Consider the following 24,393-nt stretch of genomic DNA (forward strand, 5'->3'; position numbering starts at 1 on the left):
ATAATACCACTAGGCCATCACCTCCCCCACATTATTGCCTGCTAATCTCTCCAATATTAAAAATAAACCATTACAAGTATGGAGCTTCATTCCTTCTGGTTTTAATTGTTATTGGAGAGGTTAAAGATGTAAAACTTCTCATTGCTGTCTCTGCCTTTTCTCTCGGTCCTAATTAAATTGTCTTTCCCCTCGCTCTATTTCTCTTTCTGTACATAATTTGACGCTGAATTTAACTCCAGTTTAAATCTCCTTCTCAGCCCTTCTGTTGTTAACTTCACAATTCTTCAATCACATTGACTAAGTTGGTACCAGCGGGGTTCCCTGTACACTCAGCTCCCAAATGCTCAGCTTTCCTCACTGATGTTATCAGTTGCACTTCCAACAATTTTACATGCAAAACACTTTATAGAACAAAACAAGCAGGGGCGATTCTAACATCGGCCTGCATTGCTACAGCAAATTATAGCCCATTCATCCTGCTTCTGTCTTCACGGATACTGCCTGACCTGCTGACCGTTCCTAGCATTCTCTGTTTTTGTTACAGAACACAAGGTAACAGATTCTATCTCATTGATCCATTACTATTGTTTGTAATTTATTAGATAAAATCTCGCATTCCCAAATTGCCATGCTCACTGAAATGGAAATTAAGATCCAGCTATGTTTAGCCCTTGTTGAAATAGATTCTTTCCTTGTCCCATTGAAAGTTCCTTGACCTAATTTTAGAAGAAGAAATATTCAGCTGCCACCCGACACTGTCACCTGTCATCAATTCCTCACGATATGGGACTCAAGACCATCACAAGTTCAAGATTTCTTTCAGTCACTTTCCTACGGTGTCAAATAATTAACAAGTAAGTACCACCAATTATGCTATGGTTTGCAGCTATTACCAAAATTCTGTAAAGGAATCACATTTGACCTGATGTCTTGGGGAAAGTAATGTCACTTTTACTCAAATTTTGCTCATACATTGAGCTGAATGTTAGAAAGTGTTGTTTTCTGAAATAGTGCTGCCAAGTAACTTGCATTCCCTTAATCAGTCTGTTTTTTAACGAAATGCTGGCTTTTCCTATCCCTTCCACTTCCGTGATGATTTTTGACTTGATGAAGTACTCTGAAGGACATCAACTTGTCTTGTCGAAATTATAGTCAGATGAAAGAATATTAAACAGAGAGCGTTGAGTGTTTAATAAGTCAGGACAAATTTCCTTCACCTCTGGGTTGGAACATGGTTCAGAGCAGTAGGTTGAATGATCTTTTCCTATCTGTTGTCAGGTTCCTGATTTCAGAACATGAAGCATAACCTGAGAAGAGGCCATCCACTCAATCAAATCCAATCCTTCCCTGAGTTATCTATAATCCATTCTGCCAGAAATTCCACCCCATACATTTTATGCAATGAAAAAAGGTTCAACAAAGGTCTTCCTCATTCTTGTAAAGGTAAAGCAATTCAAACTGAAGAGTATCTATGTAGTCTTACAGTAATATCTACAGCAGCTGCCTTGACCTGACACTTACTTAGTTTCAGCAGCTCATGAACTACCATGCTTCAAACATTTGATCATCTCTATCTATACTTACCCTTAATCACATTACTCACCAGACTTGCATCCTTTTTTTAAAGGTATTCATTAAAATAAGATTGCTGACTTTAGCTAAAGCATTATTCAACATATTTGTTTCAGGTTTCTTTTTTCTTTAATATACTCATATTCTGCTTTCTTGCAATCACTGAAATGGAAATTAAGGTCTAGCTATATTTAGCCCTTGTTGAAATTAAAGGATTCTGACAGTGCAGAAGGAGTCCATTCGGCCCACTGATCCTACACCAACAACAATCACACCCAGGCCTTTCCCCAAAAGCCCACTTATTTACCCTGCTAAGCCCCTGACACTAAGGAGCAATTTAGCATAGCAAATCAACCTGACCCACACATCTTTGGATTGTGGGAGGAAACCAGAGCGCCTGGAGGAAACCCATGAGAGAACATGCAGCCTCCGCACAGACCTTCATCGGAGGCTGGAATTGAACCCGGCTCCTTGGTGTTGTGAGGCAGCAGTGCTAACCACTGTGCCACCATGCCGCCCATATATTCTATTATATATTTCCAAGATATGTTTGAATGTATTGGCTAATTAACTTTTTAGTGATGTACCTTGGCCCACTCTACTATTTTAGGGTGGGACTTTCCCATCCAGCCATTGGCAGGTTTCATGGTGGGTGGAAACAGAAAATTCGGAGAGAAACCAAATGTTGGAATTTCGCCGGCGGAAAATCAATTTGGAATTTTCCCCTCACCACTTGCATGGCGGACTAATGGAGGGTCAGGTCTCCCACTGATCCATATCTGGATACTCATTAAAATGCTACTCAGCAGAATCACATTCCCCCTCCCAATTACGCTCCAGATTCAAATTAAAACAGTCTAAATCTAAGTCTAAGCGTTATGGGGAGACAGCAGGAAAGTGGAACTGATCCTCTTCAGATCAGCCATGATCTTACTGAATGGCGGGGCAGGCTCGAAAGGCTAGATGGCCTACGTTCTTATGTTCTTATAAATCTCAGCAGGATGCAAGTGACATGCAACTGCCCACAGTCAATTTGCTGGTGACTTTGAGGTGAGTGCAACATTCAAAGCCTACATGTAACTGCACTGCCTCAACAATGCCAGTGTGATGCTGGGGTTGGAGAGTTGAGGGGGCAATGGTAGGAAGAGGGGAGACAGATGGGTGGGGAAGCTGGAACCCAACATGGAAGGATAGAATGCAGACATAGAAGGGGCTGGATAGGAATGGAACTGTATGAATTAGAGAGAGCACACGCACACTGTGGAACACAAGGGAGCAGACAAAGGCTGGATAACACAGTGACTCATGGAGATAGGGAAAGGGAAAGGCTTGCACAGAAGCGGTGGGCTGCACAGAGACTCATGGTCAGTGAAGGATCAGTCATGAAGGAACGGGAGAACTCATTGAAAGACAAGTATAATCCATGCTCTGGGGCTAAGAAGTTGAAGTGAGAGGTAATAGGCAGTCCTGAGCTTTGTGGGTCACGATGTAGGGCTATGCATGGCATATACATCATAGTCCATTCCAGGGAGGGTGAGGCCTGTGTGCTCAATTGGGATAAGGCTGGATGTGATCATGGTCCTGCACTCAGTGGCTGTGGGATTGCCTGGCTTTGTAATGAGCTAGAGATTGGATGGAGCAGAAATCTGCAGCCTGTGAATGAGAGAAATATAATAAAGGAGGGGATGGGGGGGAGTGCGTGTGTGGGAGGTGGGGGGGGGGCGGGGATGTATGTGCAGCTCCCCTGGGGGAAGGTTTATCTCTGTATGTGACCGTGCTTACAAGCTTGAAGATGGGAGGGGTGAGGACCACTTGGAGCAAGGGGGCATCACCAGTTATGGGTTTAGGAGGGAAGGACTGGAATATCCACCACAATTACAGTGAGGTCCAGGATTAACGGGGGAGACTGGAGAATGAGGTTCCAGGAAGATTGGAGGGACTGGAACACTGCCATGAGGCGAGTCAAAGCTGCCTCAAAATAAAAATGCAGCACCACCACCTTGAAAGTCTGATGTTATTGCGCAGTTTGACATTGAAACTGGAAAAGATTCTGCACCAGGGTAGGAAGGCAGTGTGGGAGGAGGCCACAGCTGGACTAAGGGGCTCTTTCAGCAATGTGACAATCTTGTGTATAAAAGCTGATTAACTCTATGAGGGTTGCTTCCTGCAAAATAAGACCAATCACTTCTCATTGACCAGATTTCTTCAACTGTTGCAGGAAGATTCTCCTCCTTTTTGCCATACTAGGCTCTCTGTACCATCAAGATGGCTTCTTCAATCAGAACAGCTTTGTAGAAAAGCATCACCATTTTCTGAAAGGCCTTCATGAACTGAATATTGTCATCACAGTATTCCTGAATCTTCAGCAGCAAAGCCAGCTCTGACTCACCGTGGCTGGTGAAGGCAGCAAGGTGAGGGCTGGATGGCTTTAAGTGCTTAATGCTTTGTTCTGTTAGCAATTCCTCCTCAAAATGCCTAGAGTCTGAACATTGAAATAGAGTGAAGAGGAAGAATTCCTTCAGAAGATGCAATTGGAGACACTGCCTTTTGTTGCAGTTTAATAGGAGACTGCAGTAATCACTGGCTTCACAATCCAGTCACTCCATTTGGGCATTAACAGAGTCAAACATGTACAATGCAAAAAAGGCCCTTCAGCCCATCGAGTCTGCACCAACAATAACGACCGCTGAAATAGCGCTAATCCTATTGTCCAGGACTTGTCCCATATCCCTGAGTGTTATGATATTTCAAGTGCTCATCCAAATTCTTTTTAAAGGTTGAGAGGTTTCTGGTCTCAACTGCCTTCCCAGGCAGTGTATTCCAGATTCTCACCACCCTCTGAGTGTTTTTCTCTTCTCAAATCCACACTGAATCTCCTGCCCCTCACTTAAAACTATGCCTGCTCACCCACCACCACCCCCCTGTGATTGACCCCCCCCCACCCCCCTCCCCGTGACTGACCCCTCAACCCTTCAATCAGCTGTTTCCTATCCACTCTGTTCATACCCCTCAGCCTTTGTTACTCTAAAGAAAATAATCCAATCCTATCCAGTCTCTCTTTATAGCCCAAGTGCTCTATTCTAGGTAACCCTCAGGTGAATCTCCTTTACAGCTCCTCTAGTGCAATCACATCCTTCCTATAGTGAGGTGACCAGAATGGCACACAATACTCCAGCTGTGACCTAACCAATGCTACGTACAACTCCTAGAGGCCTGCTTTGCATGTTCTGCTGTGGGACAGCTGCACCCTCCTCAGCCTTGACAACTCTGTTAGAGTCACAGGCAGGGAGAAAATGGATTGACTGGACACTCTAAATGGATAGCCCTGGGGTCACCAACTGCAGCCCCTGCCTGACTTCCTGAGCAGAAGGGGCTCCTGGAGAGAGGTTCAGGTGTCCTGCCCACTCTTGCCACTGATGGATCTCACCAATACCTATAGCAATGGAGTAGAGGATCTGCTGCACCAAGATCTCCAAGATGGTCATCATCTTTCCCATGGACTTTAGGCGCTTGCATGTTGGACCACACCAGATAGAATGCAAATGGCTTTAGTCTGTTGACTGCCTCTCATTGCTCTACCTGATTATCCACTGTTGTCGTGTCACCTCCAACATGTTAGAAATGGCCACCTCCAGAGGCTCATTGTCTGATTCAGACGCAGCAAGTGTCTGATCTCCACCAGTGCTCCGAGTGCCAGAGACCCGACTGTCATTACCTTCTATTGCCATTGTGTCAGTGAGGTATTCCCCAGAATGCAACCCTGAACCTAACCTAGATCTTTGACCGACTTGGGTGTGTGTCGCTGTGCTGGTGGAGGGGGGAGGTGAATGCAGTGATGTGTCTTCATCCGTTACACCTCAACATCCTCCTCTGCCGTGGCCTGGGGGCTGGGGGCTTACGGTAACTCTGGTGGTCTGCCTAGCTTTGTGGCCTGTAAGAGAGAGAAGATAGATTTAGTTCACAAACAGGAAGGGTGCAACATTGTATATCACTTATTGTGATTTTCAGAATATAATCAACACAAAACGGGTTTATCCATACTTGCTTGCTGGGGCAGGCCAATTTCTCCTTCTCCACAGCAGTGATCTTTCTCTTCACCTGCCAACCCAGCGGAATCCTCCCCAAACTGGGACTGCTCCTGGGAGTCTGCCATCCCTCCTGCCTGGGATATCACCCTGCGGTTGTGGATGAGCTTGGACTGCGTGAAGATAAATGGAATGGGATGTGATGGGCAGTAGTGGTTATTAACACATTAACAATCAAGGGGTGTGAGGAGAGATTGGGAAGTGTGTATATCTCGTGTGTTCTGAACCCTGCCCAGTAAGGGCTGAGAATGGAGTTTGTGCAGCATGATAAATGAGCTGCTGATAGTGTGAAAGTGTCTGTGAAACAATCAGTGCTGATGTTTCCCTGGCTAACACTGGCAGAAATCCATGAGCAGTGTAACCATTTGAGTACACGATGTCTTTATAGAAGCATGAGATTGGACCGAGCTGGAAATTAACTTACCCTGGCAGTGCATGTGAGGTCATTCATCCTTTTCCTGCACTGGATGGCATTTCCTGGCTGGGTGCCTGATGACCTGACCACCCTTCCCACTTCCTCCCAAGCTGGTGAGGTAAGGTGGGTGGGCCTCCTGGAGCCATCCCTCAGATAGGGGACATTCTGATGCTGGGAGGCCCCACAAATGAGTGCCTCAAAGGAGTCATTGCTGAACCTGGGAGCAGCCCTTTACTTTGGTCCAGCCATTTCAAGATGTTTCCTTCACCCAGCTGGCCTGCTGAAAGTAATGCTTGTATTCAGGTGGCATTTAAATATAGTGCCCATTCAACCCTGTTAGGTGATGGCAGGATGGATGAATCAGTGCCCTCCCCAGCTTGTGATTCAGAGAATTACTCACCGATGCATAAATAATTAACTTGATTTCTATCCTGCTGCCCAATGGGAAACACTTCATATAAACCCATCCACCATTGTACTTAGCCTCTGAAATGGGAGATCACTCCCTTAGCAATCACTTGGCTATTTTATGGACAGTGGGGTAGGATTTGTTCAATGTTTCCTTGTAACAGACCATTTTTTTTTGTTTTAAATGCCCAGTAAGTTAGTATTAGTGGCAGTTGGACAGGGCAGAGCAAGAGTTGGCACTGTCTGAGGGGGGTAAATAAGAGCTGCATAAAATGATGGTGCTTTTTCCAACAGAACAGAGATAGTCGAGGAAGTGAAGCATCAGTGACACCTGGGATTGACTTTATATGCATAATTTGTATGATGTAATTATTCACTACTCATTGCACCTTTCTGGAGAAAACAAAATGACCAGTAATTTACTAGGTCCTTACCTTCCTGCTGTCATGACATTGCCTCCAGTTCAGAAGTTAACTGAGGCTAATAAATGGCAATTAAGGGACATTTAGGGCCTCTTCCTGTCCCTTCTGTTAACCCTCCGGCACATGAGGAGAACACCTGGTAAACCTTGATGGCCATACTGTGGGCTTGGGGTGAAAGCGTGTCCTAAGCAGGCACTCAGATAGTCACCCTCTCTGCCCTCACAAATTACTCTTTGCCAGGGCCTGTTGCACTATCCCCAGAGAGCCTGACCCCACTTACCTTCTTCCTTCCTTAATTTTTGACTAACCAGCAGCTCTTGGAAGCAGAATCGTGTGGGACACAAGCCCCGATGGCAACTCATTTAATACTGGATGGGCCTAAAATCTGGACAGATCTCCCTTCATCCCAAACGTATAACATGCCGTTGCCCCCACCCAGCCTGGCTCTCTGGCTGATGGACAGAACTACAATCGCCCAATAAAATCCCAGTTATTGTCCTTGTTGGGAATAACTGCTGCAGTTTCAGTCACGCATGAGCTTTATTTGCTGCAGTTTGCAGAGAAAAAATTTAAAAAGACCCGATAAATAGACAATAGGTTTGCTTAGCATTTATCTTCTTTGCAGTAGGTTCTGCCAAAAGTCTCACCCCACCATTAACTCACTGGTTGACATAGAAGTCATTGCCTGAGAGAGGGGTGTCATTTGGCACTCTGAGTCTCAGAAATATGTCTCAGAGTCTTTCTAACTCCTCGTTTCATGTGTTAATAATACAGATTCCCTCCATTTACATCAAATATACATTCCAACATTTTTGAGACAACTACATTTGAATAGATTTATCCCCATCATAATAAGTGTGATTGTTTTGTTAAGCCATTGAGGGAAGGCAAATGAATCTGAGTCCCAAATAAGTGACTTCTTATCCTGAGACTAGGACCTGTATTTTAGATTCCCCAACCAGCAGAAATAATCTCTCAGCATCCACCCTGTCAAGCCCCTTCAGAATCTTGTATATTTTAATGAAATAGACCTCTCATTCATCTAAACATTCAAGCACTAAACATAGCTTTTTTTATGAAGGAGGAAAAAAGCTGGAACATGATGCTCTACGTTATAACTCCTTTAAAAGGAATCTAGACAGGAGGAGTTTTTTAAAGACTCAAATATCTAATTAGTGTGCAACGTTCGTGCTACTTGTTAATCTTAATGGTAAGAAGACTCAAACTTTTTGAATAAATAGACATGTTATTCAATTAATCTCTATTAAAATGAAATAATGTTCCATCTTAATTTCAGGGTAATATCATTCAACTTTCTGTGATGTAGTGTATTGAAAATTGCCTTCTGTGTTTTGTCCATTTGAGGATACCATATACACACATACCAGCAAAGAGAGTCAGCAAGGAACACTAGTGAAGAAATAAAGGATTTGTGTTTATTGGCTCATACAGTTCTAAGTCTAAAGATTTCTGGCTGAATATATAACTGTTTCTGTCCCAAGAATTTTATCGTATTTATTCTGATTTGCTCTCAACAAGCACCATGGTGGCACAGTGGTTACATTGCTGCCTCACGGTTCCAGGGACGTGGGGGTTACAGATAGTGTGATATGAACCCAAGTTCACCTCCAGATAGTTACTACCTGTAACCCCCATGACTTGCCTGGGCTTGCAAAATCTCACTAACTGTCCTGGCTGGAGACAATACATATCTCTTTAACCTGTGCTTAACCCTCTCTCCACTCACATTGTCTTTAAGACTTGATTACCTGTAAAGACTTGCATTCCAACCTTATTTTATAAATTGAGTTTGTGTCTTTATACGCCCTGTTTGTGAACAGAAGTCCCACTTACCGGACGAAGGAGCAGGGCTCCGAAAGCTAGTGGCTTTTGCTACCAAATAAATCTGTTGGACCTTAACCTGGTGTTGTGAGACTTCTTACAGAGTATCTTACCCAGGTCCTTTCTCCCACCCTATTCCTGTAACTGTACACATTTAACAAGGCTAATCCATCTAACCTGCACTTCCTGAGATACTAAGGGGCAATTTTTGCATGGCCAATCTACCTAAGTTGCACATCTTTGGACAGTGGGTGGAAACCGGAGTACCTGGAGAAAACCCACGCAGACATGGGGAGAACATGCAAACTCCAGTCAAGGCTGTAATTGAACCCAAGTCCCTGGAGCTGTAAGGCAGCAATGGTAACCACTGTGCCACCATGCCATCCATTAACTAACATGGTTAGTTTTGGTATCCAGCAATGTGAAGGATATCAATCTTCACGATTGAGATATATGAAGGGTTAGGAATAAATGCAAAGCAAATCCTTTTCAAAATTCTTAATTCTTAAACACCCCCAGAAGCTTTAAGATGAATGGTCATGTGTAGAGTGATTGGTAGTCATCTAAACTCAATTTAGAACTGAATAGAAATGGCCTCGATGCCTTGTACTCCCTAGCTATCTCAGTGCAGGCAGTTCAACTTTCTGCCATTTAAATCTACTTGTCACAAGTAGGACTGAATTTTCACTGTAGAATTAAAGCACAAGATTTATTTTAAAAGGATCAAGAAGAGACCATCAGGCCAACAGACCAGATCCTTTCACAGAGATGCGCCTCCTAAATCCCAATCATATCAATGCATCTTCACGGTCTCTTCTTTCCAGAAACGTAAATAATCATCTTCTGAACCCAGCTGTGTTCTCCAATTCAACTGCCTTCCACAGTAACTCACTATACAATTCTAGTTCTTATTCAGTGAAAAAAAAACCTCTTGAGTCCTCTTCTTTACTGAACCTCTAATGAGCAATTAATCTGACATGAGGTGAGAGTGACTACCATTGACATCAAGGCAGCATTTTACCAAGTATGGCAAAACTAGAGTCAATGTGAATCAGGGGAAATCTTTCCAATGATTGGAGTCATAATGAATACAAATGAAGTTGCTTTTCGTTGTTGGAGATCAATCATATCACTGTCTGAGTTTCTCAAGATAGTGATCTCAGGCCCAACCACCTTCAGCTGCTTCATCAGTGACATTTCTACCATCATAAAGTCAAAATTAGGGGTGTTCACAGATGACGACACAACAGTCAGCACCATTCGCAACTCCTCACTTACTGAAGAGGTCTGTATTCATATGTAGCAAGACTTGGAATACATGAAGTCACCAGTAACATTTTCACACACAAGTGCCAGGTAATGACCAACTGCCACAAGAGAAAATCTAACCATCTCCCCTTCACATTTAAGGCATCACCATCGCTGAATCACCGACTATCAACATCCTGGGGCTATCAGAAACCTAATTGGATTAGCCATTTTAATACTGCAGTTACAAGAACAGATCAAAGGCTAGGAATTCTGGAGCGAGCAACTCACCTCCTGACTTCCCAAAATGTGTACAACATCTAGAAGGCACAAGTCAGGAATGTCCACTTACCTGGGTAGGTGTAGTTCCAACAACACTAAAGAAGCTCAACACGATCCAGGTCAATGTAACCCACTTGATCAGCACCCCATCCACTGCCTTAAATATTCACTCCCTCCACCACTGACACTCAGCAGCTGTGTTTCTCATAAGCAGCACCTAGGATCCTTAAACAGAAGGTACCAAACCCGTGACCTCCTCCACCTTGAAAAATGAGGACAGCAGATGTATTGGACCACCACCATCTGCAAATTCACCTGCAAGCCACACAACATCCTGACTTGGAAATAACTCACCATTCTTCCACTGTCATTGGATCAAAATCTTGAAACTCTCTAATAGCATTTGGGTTTTCCAACATGACCAGAACCTTCTCACAGAGATTTAGGGAGTGTTACTCTTCCCAGTGATAACTGCATTCCATGAAAGAATAAAGAAATCTCAATGTTGCCGCTTCCTCGGCGGTTCAGCAAGTTCACCCAGTGAGCAGCTGAGACATGCAAATTTTGGTGGTTCCATATTTTATCTCCAGTCTGAGAGATGATGCAAATGAACAAGGCGAGTGCAGCAATGTGATTCTGAATGCCATGGGATAGATTAACAAACTGAAATCAAACCAGTGTTGCCTATCACAATCAATGTCTGCTGTTAGAGTTATATGTGCATGGAACTGGGGTGATAAAATTTCACCTCTTCCATTTCAGTCCAACTCTTCCGAATTTTGCCTACAGAGTACAGAGATGGACAGGTAAATCTTCTGGATATTCCCCTGGGCCAAATGAAGATAGTCATTCACACATCTAGTATTAACTTGGATGCTGAAATCTCCATTGCAATCTACCCTGGCGTGGATGGAACATGTGGTGTCCATTACACTTGGCGGCTTACGTGATTAGTTGAGTGTTTTATCAAACTTTTAAGTTTAATTATATGGTGCCTCAAGTTTGAGGGTTGGAATTATGTGGCTTTTGCACATTACCTTTCTATTACTGACATGGTGACAATCCAGCATCAATCATATTGGTTTATTTCAAGTGGGTAAAACGATCATCTTAAGGTTTATTTCTATTTTGTTTAAAATTTAATCGCGTTAAATGAGTCTGGCTAGAAGAACAATTTACAGATTAGCAGCTGGGGGGTGTGAGGCAGAGTATCTCAATCCGACTGCGGCACAATCCGACTGCAGACACAGAATGGGAACTGGTTTCAACATTTGAAATGATTCAGATTTGATTATTGAAAGATGGGGAAAAAAAAATTAATATAAAGAAACTAAAGTTGATCAGTAGGTCACCAGCAAAGGACATTGAATTGGACAGTATGGACAGAATTAAGAGACAATCACATATATGCCTTGAAAAGGACAAAAGGTACAAAATCGGAAAATGCTGGAAATGCTCAGCACATCTGGCAGCATCTGTGGAGACAGAAACAGAATTAGGTCATGTTTTCCCTCCGCCACAGAAACACAAATTTTAAAAACAGAGACAGAAAATTCTGGAATTGACAGTACAAGATTCTGAATCTGTAAAAAGCAATGGAACCATGGGTGATGCTGTAACTTAGTGAGCCATATCTAAGTTATTTCATTACAAACATTGCGTGAAATGAAAAGTTGTAAGGGGTGTGGGAAAACTTCACTCTAACAATTTGTAGTGCAGCTCAGTTTTCTAGAAATCAGTACAGAGGGGGGAAGGAAATAAACAGACTGTTCCAGAACAGTTCCAAAACCTCAGCTGCCCCAAAGTTCTCTTTAAACATAATAATGCCCTCATTAAAATAAAGTCTTGCATCCAAACAACAGGTAAAGTTTCCATAATAATAAACCCCTTGAAGGGTCTATCTTGTAAATGACCAACCCAAGCAAGCCAGGAAAGACTCAGATTCAATCCTATATTTGTGCTGAGTGAGTTATTGTCTGACAGAACATTCAAATATTCTTGAGAAAAGTACTTGGAATGAGGAACTTCAGATGTGTAGGCTGGAGAAGCTGGGGCTGTTCTCTTTGGAGAAGAGAAGATGGAGAGGAGATTTGATAGAGGAGTTCAAAATCAGGGAGGGCCCAGACAGAGTAAATAAGGAAAGGCTGTTCCCATTGGGGTGGCATTGTAGCACAATGGTTAGCACTGCTACTTCACAGTGCCAGGGATCCAAGTTCAAATCTTGAGTCATTGTCTGTGTGGAATTTGCACCTTCTTCCCATGTCTGCATAGGTTTCCTCCAAGTGCTCCAATTTCCTCCTACATTCTGAAAGACGAACTAAGTTAGGTGCATTGACCCAAAGAGGCATGGAGTGTGGTGACTAGGGGAATTTCACAGTAACTTCACTGCAGTGTTAATGTAAGCCTGACTTGTGATTAATAAATAAACTTTACTTGGTGGAAGGGTTGAGAACCAGAGGACACTGATTTAAGGTAGTTGGCAAAAGAAGCATAGATGGCATGAAGAAAAAGTTCTTTATGCATCAAATCATTAGTTTCTGGAATGCATTGCCTGAGAATAAGACAGATTTGGCAGTAAGTGTCAAAAGACACTTGGATAATTATCGAAAGAGGAAGAACTTGTAAGGCTATGGGGAAAAGGCAGGGGAGTGACACTCGGTGCACTGCCCTTGCAAAGAAGCAGCACAGACACAATGGGTAGAATTGCCTCCTTCTGTACTGTATGCTTTTTGTTATTCTGATTCTATCAGCAGCAGTGTTTCAATTGGCATCAATGTCCTGGTCTGAACAATAAAATTACAGGGGTTTCCACTCTGACTAGTTTGGAGCAACCTCTGCTCAATGTAAGTCTGGACTCAGAAACTCCTGTGGTTAAATGATGTGCCAAAATTCATTGTGCATGGTCATATAAGGAGTGGCATTAAGAATTAAGGAGTAATAATCAGCACCTGTAGAACTGAACTTCAGAAAAAGGCTTAAGCCAGCAACTTAGCTTTGACAAAGGGTCATCTGGACTTGAAACATCTGCTCTCTTCTCTCCTTACAGGTGCTGCCAGACCTGCTGAGATTTTCCAGCATTTTCTCTTTTGGTTTCAGATTCCAGCATCCACAGTAATTTGCTTTTACACTTGAGATGACTCTTGATCAGCTAACTGTAACATTGCAGGAACCCTGGTCAGACTTATAAAATGAGTTTCCACAAATTTCTCATTAAAATTAAAGCAGTTCAGCATCAGAAACCCCTGGGGAAACTTATCTGGTAGCATGCTTGGCTTTCAGTCAGTAGGTCATGGGTTCAAACCCCAGTCCTTATCCAGCGTAAAACACAGTGACTCCTGCACTGTTGGAGATGCCAACTTTCATAGAGATGACGAAGATTCAACAGTACTATCCAAAGAGAAGTGATATTTTCCTCAGTATCCTGGCCATTCATTATCCTGTTTCCTACATAACAATCTGACTGTTATAATGTGCTGCTTATCCACTGGTAATGTTGCAGCCAGTCTTTCTTCATCACAAGTCTAAGAGGTGGGCATTACCTCTAAGCTAGGAAGCAAACGAGTTGCTCCTGAGCCAGGTTAATGCATTTAAGGGGATGCTAGAAAATCAAATGAGGCAGAAAGGAATAGAGAATTGGGCTGACAGAGTTAAATGAGGATGAATGGGAGGAGGTTCAACTGGAGCTGGAATTGACTAGTTGGGCCAAACAGACAATTTCTGTCCTGTACATTCTATCAGTACATAGTAATTGTGTTATTGCTGAGAAAAGATAGACTCATAGAGCCCCTAGAGTGCAGAAGGTGGCGATTTGGCTCATCAAGTCTGCACTGACAACAATCCCACCCAGGCCTTATTCCTGTAAACCCATATATTTATTCTGCTAATCCCTTGACACTAGGGTCAATTTAGCATGACCAATCAACCTAACCCACCTATCTTTGGACTATGGGAGAAAACCAGAGCACCCGGAGGAAATGCATGCAGACACAGGGAGAATGTGCAAACTGCACACAGTGACCTGAGGCCAGAATTGAACCCAGGGCTCTGCATTGTGAGGCAGCAGTGCTAATCCACTCTGTTACCATGCCGACTATGCGTAAGAGTCTATTCAGTGAAACAGTCGTGAGGAGGTTTAACAAAGTGTCAGGAGGTGTGAATGTTATCACTGAGCCAAGAGGTAACATGATCAGGTCACTGTTACAGGAAAAGTGGGTGTTTTCTCATTTATCACTAAAACGTAATTTTTCGAACTTTGTCACTAGGCCCAAGTTTGACACTGCGCAGGCCAGCAACACATCAACCAATAGTCCCTTGGCCATTGAAAGTTGGGCCTCATTAACACTAAATACACAATCTGCCTTTACACTTTGAAGATCACAAATGGCAGGACACTAACTTTGCTGAGCGGAAATGTAGGGATGGAGATTGGGGTAGAGAGTGGTGTGGGGAGTGGGACTGGCTGGACAGGCAAAAGGGTGATGCTAGTAGGTAGTTCTGATCACAAGTATTCAACTCCATAGGAATGTGTTTTTTTTAATCCATTTTGTTGGTGACTATAGCAACTATTAAAGAATCCTTCGCTGCTCATTGGAAATGAATCACCTCGAATGCTCCTTCAAAAAGATACTAGGTAACATATGCATGTTGTTGCTCAGTTTGGGTTCTGCCAAAACCATTCAGTTCTTATTCAAAGCTTGACTAATAATATGGACAAGAGTTGTTTCCCCGAGCTGAGGAATAAAGTGATTGCCCTTGATATCAGGGCAAAATTTGATCCCATGTGGCATCAAGGAGCCTTCATGGAATAGAGATTAATGGGGGTCAAGGAAAAAATTCTCCATTGAGTGGAGTCATACCAGCATAAAAAAAAAGATGGCTGCAGTTGTTGGAGGCCAATCAGTTCAGCTCTAGAACTTTACTATAAGAGTTCCCCAGGGAATATCACTTCATTCATCATAAGGCCAGATGTGGGCTCTTCAATGATGATTGCACTGTTCAGTTCCATTCACACCTCACCAGATAATGACGGAGTCTGTGCTGCTGACAATAGCCAGATTTCAGCTGATTACTGGTTAGTAACATTCATGCCACACTAATGCCAAATAATGAATATCTTCAATGAGAGGGTCCAACCCCCTCCCCTTGACATTGCCAGTTGCATTGCCACCATCTTATTCCCCAGTATCATCATTCTGGAGGAAATGTTTGGTGGCTGGGTGGGGGAGAGGGGAATGCGTGGGAGCATTGACTAGAAACTTAACTGGATCAGCCATATAAATACAGTGATTACAACAGTAGATCGGGGGTTGAGAGTTCTGCAACAAGGAACTCACTTCCTGACACCACAAAGTCTTCCCACCACCTACAAGGCACAAGTCAGAAATGTGATGGAATACTTGCCTGGCCTGGTTGAGTGTAGCTCCAACAAAACTCAAAAAGCTGAACACCATGCAAAAACAAAGCAGGCAGATTGATTACCTCATCCTCCATCCTAAACATTCACACCCACCATAGTGTATCATGGTTGTAGCCTGTAACATATAAGTTGTACTGCAACTCGCTAAAGTTCCTCCAAAACGTGTGACTTCTACCACAAGGATAACAGATGCAAGAGAATGCCACCATCTTCACCACACAGATTACAATAGGTCAGGAAAGCAGAATGCTTATCAGCTTCTCAACAGCACTTTGGAAAGGACTTTATCAAAGCTGCCCACATCCTAGGAATTAATAAATATTAGTGTACACAGAATATGTGTGTGTGCAGACTGCTTGTTTCCATTCAGAATGATTACCCCAGACATATAAAAAAAAACAACTAATTTAACAGTACACAGCTTAAGTGAAGGTATATATCAGCAATGCACTGAACACTTCTAATTCCCATCCTAGATTTCTTCCTTCTGCATGGAAGTCACAATTCCTGCGAATAGCTGACTGATTACATCAAAAATAGAAGCAGGATAGGTCATTTGGTCCTTTGAGCCTGCTCTGCCATTTTGTACGATCATGGCTAATCATCCAACACTAACCTATTCCTGCTTTCCCCTGTCTAGTCCTGTTAGAATTTTATAGGCTGCTATGAGATCCTCCCCTCATTCTTCTAAACTCCAGTCAATATAATCTTCACCAATTCAACCTCTCCTCCCATGTCAGTCCCACAATTCCAGGAATCAGTCTGGTAAGCCTTCTCTGCATTCCTTCCATAGCAAGAACATGTTCCTCAGATGAGGAGACTAAAACTGAACACAATATTCCAGGTGTGGTCTCACTAAGGCCCTGTATAATTGCAGCAAGACATCCCTACTCCCTGTATTAGAATCCTCTCATGAAGGCCAACCTACCATTTGACTTTTTAGAACAGGTAATGATGAATAGCAAAGGATACAAGATGGGATAGAAAGGTTCAATGCAGCCATACGCTATTGGATACCAGTGTCAGCAACAATATAAGACAGTTCACATTTTCCATCCTAAACTTTGGAGAATCAGACCACTACCACTCATTCCGAATGTGTCTGTTTGACACACTTCTCAATCTATTAGTTACAGTCAGTTGCCCAAAGCTATACTTTTGACTTTGTGAACCAACTGGGAAATTATGTTTTTATTACTTAACAGAAGGCGTTTCATTGTTACAATGCTGACCGATAATAAGAACACTGCCCGTGTATCTGAGGTTAAAAGGGAGAGGATGTATCAATGACACTGGCTGGATTCCAATTTGCATATGGAACTGTAATGTATTTCAGGCAAGAAAGTTATCCCTCACGTCAGCATTTCTTTTGCAAAACTGAGGTATGCAACTAGCAAAATGCACCGCACATAATAAGTGTAAATACATTATAAATTCAGGTAGGAATACTACCTAAGTTACTTGTCCTATTGCAATATTATATATCTAAAATCATATTAAGTGGTGCAGTTGGCATTTTATGGTTAGTTTTCAAATCTCAGATAAAAGACTGCAAGACTACTTGATTGATTCTCCTTTAACAAACTGCAATTTAAATTAGCTATTAAGCTAAGACATTATATAATAGTGTCTTAAATGTTGAAAAACATATTGGTGCAAAGCACTTTCGAAGAACTAACAATCTATAGATTTGTGAGTCACTTTTATACTGGTCTCATTTAATTAAATCAGGTTCTAATCTGCATTTACAGTGCATTAACTGTACTGGCTTTGTCTTATTTCTGGCCTTTCACAGACCAAATTAGATTCACTTATTAAATTACATTAACACCACACAAATTTCCCTTGGGCTTTCTCTTCCTCCACATTCCAATCTTGATTTTTGTTGTTGTTGCTGTATAACTTACAAGGCTAAAGTAAACGCCATTTACCTGCAGTTTTGCAGAGAGGGTTTGAGGTGCTTGCTGCAGCTTGCAGAGATCCCTTGTTCGCTCAGTGAGATTTGTTGCTCATACCCTCGGACTGCAGGTTGGGAGAGTTCATCCTGCACTGACCCTGTACCCTCCTGCATCCAACTCAACAGCTTGATCCCGTTAAACCTCTGCCTAAAATAAAAAAAAATCGCCCGTGGTGTTTAGTTAGGCATTAACTAAAGTGTCTTTACTCCATACAGGGTTGGTATGCCGTCTCTCTAATTCGGGGCGTGTTTCCACTCCCTCCCTTCCCCCTCTTAATTTTGTAACATCACCTAGAGACAACGAGTTTCTTTTAACTCTGTTCAGGGAAGACTGACTCCTATTGGCCTGGGACTTGGCATTACACCATCACCGCTTCGTGTGTCTGTGTGCGTGCGTGTGTGTGCTGGTGGGAAGGGGGCTGCTATTAATATGTAGGAGGGGGCTGTTCTAGCGAATGGGGGTAATAATGGAGGAGAAGGGGTTGTGTCTATGTGTGTGTGGGGGGGGGGGGTGGGCATCAGATCTTATGGAATTAACTCAGGGGATCGAGCTTATCACTTTGCATTACTTACAGCCAGACTGAAGCTAACGCGGTACAGTCAAGTTAATGATCGTGAATGCATTGAAGGTTGATTCTGCCGCTGGGTGAAGTTCAACTTATTAAGGAACAGTTACTGAAAAGCTTTTTTGAAAGGTTCTAATACATGGAGAAGTGTGTCAAACTGAAACATTCTGAATGAGGGACACTGACATTCATTCCCTATTGTAAAAATACATTTTTGGATGGAAAATGTGAGCGGTCTTACATTGCTGCTGATCTCGGTATCCAGTCATAGCAATGGGGCCATTTACCCCACCTGTTCTATTCGCAGCCCATTCACAGGAATTGGCGAATTCGGTGCAGAACAAGGAAATCCAGGATGTCAATGGGAAGTAAAATCCGAAATAAAAACAAAAGAAAAATGCTGGATAAAGGTCAGAGCTGCTGAGTTTATCCGGCATTTTCTGCAGAAATGGGAAATATTTGGTGGAAATGCTGACACATATAGCAATGTCCTGACTGGCATGCAGAATGTTAGTGTTAACACCGGGAACAGAACTTACTGCAATAAAAACAAGACTGCGGATGCTGGAAATCTGAAACAAAAACAGAGAATGTTGCAAAATCTCAGCAGATCTGACAGCATCTGTAGAGAGAGTAAGGATAGAGCCAACGTTTCAGTTCAGGATGGCTTTTCTTACTGCAACTTTCATTTCAAATAATCATTAAATACTTTCTAAATTCAAAAGGAAACTCTTCCAATGTCGTCTTTGGATAAATGAGTTAGTAGTGGGTACAGTTTATTAACAGTTTAACAGTTTAACGTTGACAGTTTATTGACTCCCCATATACAGATTGCACATGTATTTAATAAAAATATAATCTACTGGGATAAACTCAGCAGGTCCGTTAACATCTCCGGAGACAGAATCGGAGTAGACGTTTGGAGTCCAAAATGATTGCAGAAAGATCATTTAGATCCCAAAATTTAAGTGTCTTTCTCTCTCCACAGATGCTGCCAGATCTGCTGAGTTTATCCAGCTTTTTTTGTTTTTATTTCAAAATGACTTCTTCAGAATTCCGTGTGTACAGTCAAAATTATAACCGGAAAACTGAACAAAAGGCGCGGAAAATCACCGGGGCTGTGCACAGCAGCTCAATCAGCCTCTGCAGGGAAGTGACTTCTACAAGCAGCAGAGATAAGAATGGAACATGTCCTGCTCGCTGCTGCCTTTTCTTCAGGGTCTGCACCCCGCCCTCCCCCCTTCCCAAATCCAGCAGATATTTCTGCTTGCTTAGCTTCCACAAATAACCAAATGAGCGGCTCCTCGCTTGCCGCTTCTCTTCTCGTCCTGCTAAAATTAGAAACGTTTTTTTTTCTCCCTTCCCGGTGTTCTTCAAGTGGTCGGGACCAATCGGGCTTCCCGGCGGCTCGGGTTTCACTATAAGACCTGGACTAATCATCTTGTGGAGTGCAGCAGGACCGACAGCCTGGCTAAAGCCCACCAGGGATCCTCCCTCCACCCGTCAGTCCGCTTCGCTTTGTGGTAAGATCCGACATAGCGCGCTCTCTGGGCGAATTTTCTTAAAATCACGGCCAACCTTGACAGCGAATGGGTTGAGCAGTAATGTGCTTTGACATACACGATGGTATTCATAATGTTTAGATAGTTTCCAATCAGAGCAGATCAACCAACAGTAGCTGCTACTCTCTAAACCATTCTTCATGTGCATCCTCCAGTTGGGCACTTTCTGGATGTAATGTTACCTTGATCAGGAGAATGCAGGGAAACTGTTAAATCACTGGCTGTGGAATATTCAGTCTAATGTGGGAACCCCTTTTTGCGTTTGGCTCGTTTGGAAACCTCCAAACATGACTGAATCAGGTTTCAAGAGAGAAAATACTGGAAAATCTCAGCAGGTCTGGCAGCATCTGTAAGGGGAGAAGACAGCTGACGTTTCAATTCCAGATTACCCCTTTTTTATGGCGGTAGATAACAGGGGAATGATTTTAATGATGATGTTTAAATTAGATCGGAAGGCTCCGCTGTGAGACGGACTGTCTCAGTGTGATGGGTTTTTCTAAACTAAAGGGTTATTTCTGTAACAATGACTTTAGAGAATCGGAAACAATCACAGTTAGATGAAAGAAATAGCTGGTCTGTATGGTTGACAGTGAGTGGAGTGTAGAATGTGGATACCTGCTGACGAGGAGGGTTCGGCAGCAATGGCTTTTTTCCTGTTTGCATGCAAGGCTCCTGAGTTAAAGGGGGAAAAAAAGCTCATTATGGAGAATATGGCACAGGGTCAGATAGTAGGTTTGAAAGAACCCTGATTCTGACAATCTTATTCATAAGATTCCACATGACTGGGCCACACGTGTGGGGTGCTGGGGGGGGGGGGTGAACTAGGAACATAGAGAGATTTGGAAAAGAGAGGAAACTGAACTGGAAAGATGGAGATCGAGTGAGAGAGAATGGGATTGAGAGAGTGAGGTAAATAACCACAAGAGACTCATTAGAGGGAAAGATGAAAGTTCCCAGCGAGAATGCAGGGAAACTGTTAAATCACTAGCTGGTCTTCTGCCCTAGAACAACGAATCAGATTGTATTCAACTCTGCAAGCCATGTGATAGAGAAGCACAGCAATATGGCAAAGTCCATAAGGCAAAGAATAAATTACACTGGCATCAATACGTCTCTGGAAAGGGCTTGTTGGCGTCGTGGGTATCTGATGATGATTAATTTAATGTTCTTGCTCGAAATAACCCGAATGTGTGGCGTTTAATTGAATTGATTGAACTGAATGTTACTTTAGCTAAGGAAATTAGATTTACTCGGCAGCCAGTGAAGCGGCTAGCAGCTGCAGCCGAGCCGTGTCCCAGTCGCGCAGGATTACTTTAACTGGACACTGAGAAGACATCGCCTAATTAGGAAGGAGAATACTCGAGTGATCCTTGCAAGCTGAAGACGTCGAAATAGGATCTTGCGAGTGCACGGGGTTGCGCATTCCCAGCTGTTGGATCTGCCTTCTCGTCTCCTGCTGAACTTTTCATAAAAGACATTTCTAAATGAAACTGTCCACTCACTTTGCTCTCTCCACCTCAGTTCTGGATCAGCTTCTGCGTGTCTTCGAAATTTGTGCATTAACCCTTCCCCACACAAGTCAGTGTCTGAATCTAGAACGACACGAAATATATATTTAACTTTAAAAAAAATCACAACCACAGCAGGTGTCAAAACATTTTATAGCCAATTAAGTAATTTTGAAGATTAGTCATTGTCCTAATATAGGGAATCAGGATGAGTGGAGAGGAAAGGATTTTTAAGTTTATTTATTAGTATCATAAGTAGGCTTATATTAACACTGCAATGAAATTACTGTGAAAATCCCATAGTAGCCACACTTCGGTGCCTGTTTGGGTACACTGAGGGAGAACTTAGCATGGCCAATGCACCTAACCAGCACATCTTTCGGAGTGTTTTTTTTTAAAAAGTAAAGTTTATTTATTAGTCGCAAATAGACTTACATTAACACTGCAATGAAGTTACTGTACTCGCCACACTCCGGTGCCTGTTTGAGTACATTGAAGGAGAATTTAGCATACCTAACCCACACACCTTTGGACTGTGGGAGGAAACCACACCCAGAGGAAACCCACGCAGACATGGGGACAATGTGCAAACTCGGCACAGACAGTGACCCAAACTGGGAATCGAACCCAGGTCCCTAGTGCTATGAGGCAGCAATGCTGACCACTGTGTCACCTGCAATTTTATGCATATTTCCATATCAGTATTAGTCATTGCTATATGTGGGTCTGTGTTTTTCTACAGCAGTACAATCAAGAAAATACGCAGTTAAAACAAGTAATATGAGACATTCACATTTTGAAATATTTTCTTTTGGGGGTGGGAAGTGAATGTGAAACAGTTGCCTCACAATATCAGAAATCGTTTTCTTTCGGTCTAGCTCACCTCGGTTCTGTACGTGGAGCACACAGGGACCAGTAGGTGCCAATGTCTGCGGTCACAGTCAGTGCTTGGTTGTGATGGTACTCCAGTTAAATAGCCCCTCATTCACACCTCACTACAACAAACACTGGTGCAAGATTCCACAGGCAGGTCCTGGAGCTCTGCCTTCAGGAAGAAAGGAATAGACAGCAATACAAAAGGAAAATAATTATTGCGCGACAGTCTGGTGAGGATCCTTATTTTTTGAAAAAGGAGATTGCTGCAATATTTTAAATGAAGGAGTTTGCAGCATGAATGCGAAAGCACAATTTCGTTGTCACTGAAAGTGAACTTTCACAGAAATTTCCATTCCATGGCCACGGGAAGATGTAAAGCCCTTTACGTAGAGCTTCCCACAGCTTTTCCACCCAGGTTACAGCAGAAAAAAGTGCAAGATTCTCGGTGTAAAATCAGCAGCACAGACCGGGGAAGGGGAGGGGTTCGGTTGCAGGCCACTTTAGCCGGATAGTGCATCTGAACTTTCCTTGCTGCCTCGACTGTTTAAAGTGAATCAGGAAATCTTACTGCGGACGCTGGAATACTGCACAAAACCCTGGGGAAACCTAGCAGATCTGGCAGCACCGGTGGGGAAAGAAACAGAAACATTTAACTCTGTTTCTCTCTCCGCAGATGCTGCCAGACCTGCTGAGTTTATTCAGCACTTTCTGTTTTGATTTTTTAATCAAGAATCTTACTGGGATCGGGGGCTGGGGGGGAGACTTCCTTTTCAGCATTGCTTCAATGTTTTATTTTTAGATTGAACCTAAGGGAAAGATTGAAGCTCTTTATTGAATAGATTCCCACGTTTGCATCACTATAGCCTCTTCCATCCAGTGTGTTAGTTAAAGTTAATTTATTTGTGTCACAAGTAAGCTTAAATTCACCCTGCAATGAAGTTACTGTGAAAATCCTCTAGTCACCACCTGTTTGAATACACTGATACTTGAGGGAGAATTTAGCATGGCCAATGCACCGAACTAGCACCTCCTTCAGACTGTGGGAGGAAACCAGAGCACTTGGACGAAACCCACACAGACACTGGGAGAATGTGTAGACGCCGCACAGGCAGTTACCCAAGCCGGGAATCGAACCTGAATCCCTTACACCATGAGACAACAGTGCTAATGACTGTGGCACTGTGCTATATCAAGAAGTGAAGGTGCTACCCTTCACCCTAGGGTTGGGGGACAGGTTCTGTCTATTAAAATTAAATGAAATGTTTTTGTTGACTTTGCACTTCTAAGGCCAGGTGCCTAGCCCACTTGACCATGTTTGTTGGAAATCTAGGCGCCTGCTACAACTACTTTCAAAGGTAGCAATATTGTGTATCCATATTCCTGGCATTCAAAGCTGATGGACGAGACTCTTCTGGCAGTGACAGAACAAATTTGCCTGCCATTCCTAAATGATTCCCAAGTGGGTTGTGTGGGAAGGGTGGGTTGGCATATGACAGATAGTCAGGAATATGTAGAAAATATAAATCGATAATCCCATTGGCGTGTGAATAAATCAGGAAATGACAGTGTGACAGCTCACCATGTCTGTATGGACAGCTGATCTACAGACTCCTGTATGGCGACAGTGCTATCTCCCCTGCATTTTGGTGACTGTATCAAGAAGGCGACATTAGTTCTGCACTGTTAATCAGGCTATTTCTGGTGGATGGTTTTCATTACATGTTTGCATACTTCAAATGGCAAGACTGAAGGCGATGGCCCTTGTCTCGGATGTAACATGCTGATAGAGATTCCTTTTTTTTTGCAGACCCAAGGGGCCCAGCTCAAAATGTCTGACACTGAAGAAGTGTAAGTATTTATTTGAAGTATTATTAGTCATAACTTTGGTTAACCAATGCTTGGGATGACTCAGTTAAAGTAGATGAGCACCATCTCAGTTTTGCATTTTAAAGTCATTAAACGAATCAATGTTGATGTGATGCTGGATTATTTTATCTGTGAGTAACCCCCTGTTCTTTTCTCTTCTTGCAGGTATGAAGGTAAATGACAGCATCATTTGGCTGACATGCAGAAATGGAGTGAATCCAATCTTTTTACACACACGTATTGTAATCCTTGTAATAATCTCTTGGTTGTGTAGCATGAGGATTCTATCACATTCTAATGTCTAGTTGTTCACAATTCTTCATTTTTTATCTTAAGTTTTGGCCAATATTATTGTGTAATATTTAAGA

The 24,393-nt window shown here is 42.8% G+C and overlaps 1 protein-coding gene and 1 long non-coding RNA gene across 7 annotated transcripts in view; one reads left to right on the top strand and one right to left on the bottom strand.

Annotated features, from left to right (window-relative positions):
* The window catches only part of prr33 (proline rich 33), a 51,162-nt gene extending 33,229 nt beyond the window's left edge, over positions 1-17,933 (bottom strand). For 4 of the 6 annotated variants that reach the window (XM_080190295.1, XM_080190290.1, XM_080190291.1 and 1 more), the window contains exon 1: positions 17,622-17,933. The gene's annotated coding sequence lies outside the window, so the exon portion shown is untranslated. Of the gene's footprint in view, positions 1-5,471; positions 5,504-5,613; positions 5,771-17,621 lie in introns of all 6 variants that reach the window. The other 2 variants (XM_080190292.1, XM_080190296.1) reach the window with 2 other exon arrangements.
* A 264-nt stretch (positions 17,934-18,197) lies between these two features.
* Positions 18,198-24,010, top strand: LOC145344450 (uncharacterized). The gene is made up of 2 exons (XR_013886870.1): positions 18,198-19,736; positions 23,967-24,010. It is a non-coding gene; the product is annotated as an uncharacterized LOC145344450 (long non-coding RNA).
* Positions 24,011-24,393: the final 383 nt, after the last annotated feature.

The sequence above is a fragment of the Carcharhinus amblyrhynchos genome, chromosome 6, assembly GCF_965287045.1.
Source record: "Carcharhinus amblyrhynchos chromosome 6, sCarAmb.v2.hapA, whole genome shotgun sequence".
Taxonomy (NCBI): Eukaryota; Metazoa; Chordata; class Chondrichthyes; order Carcharhiniformes; family Carcharhinidae; genus Carcharhinus; species Carcharhinus amblyrhynchos.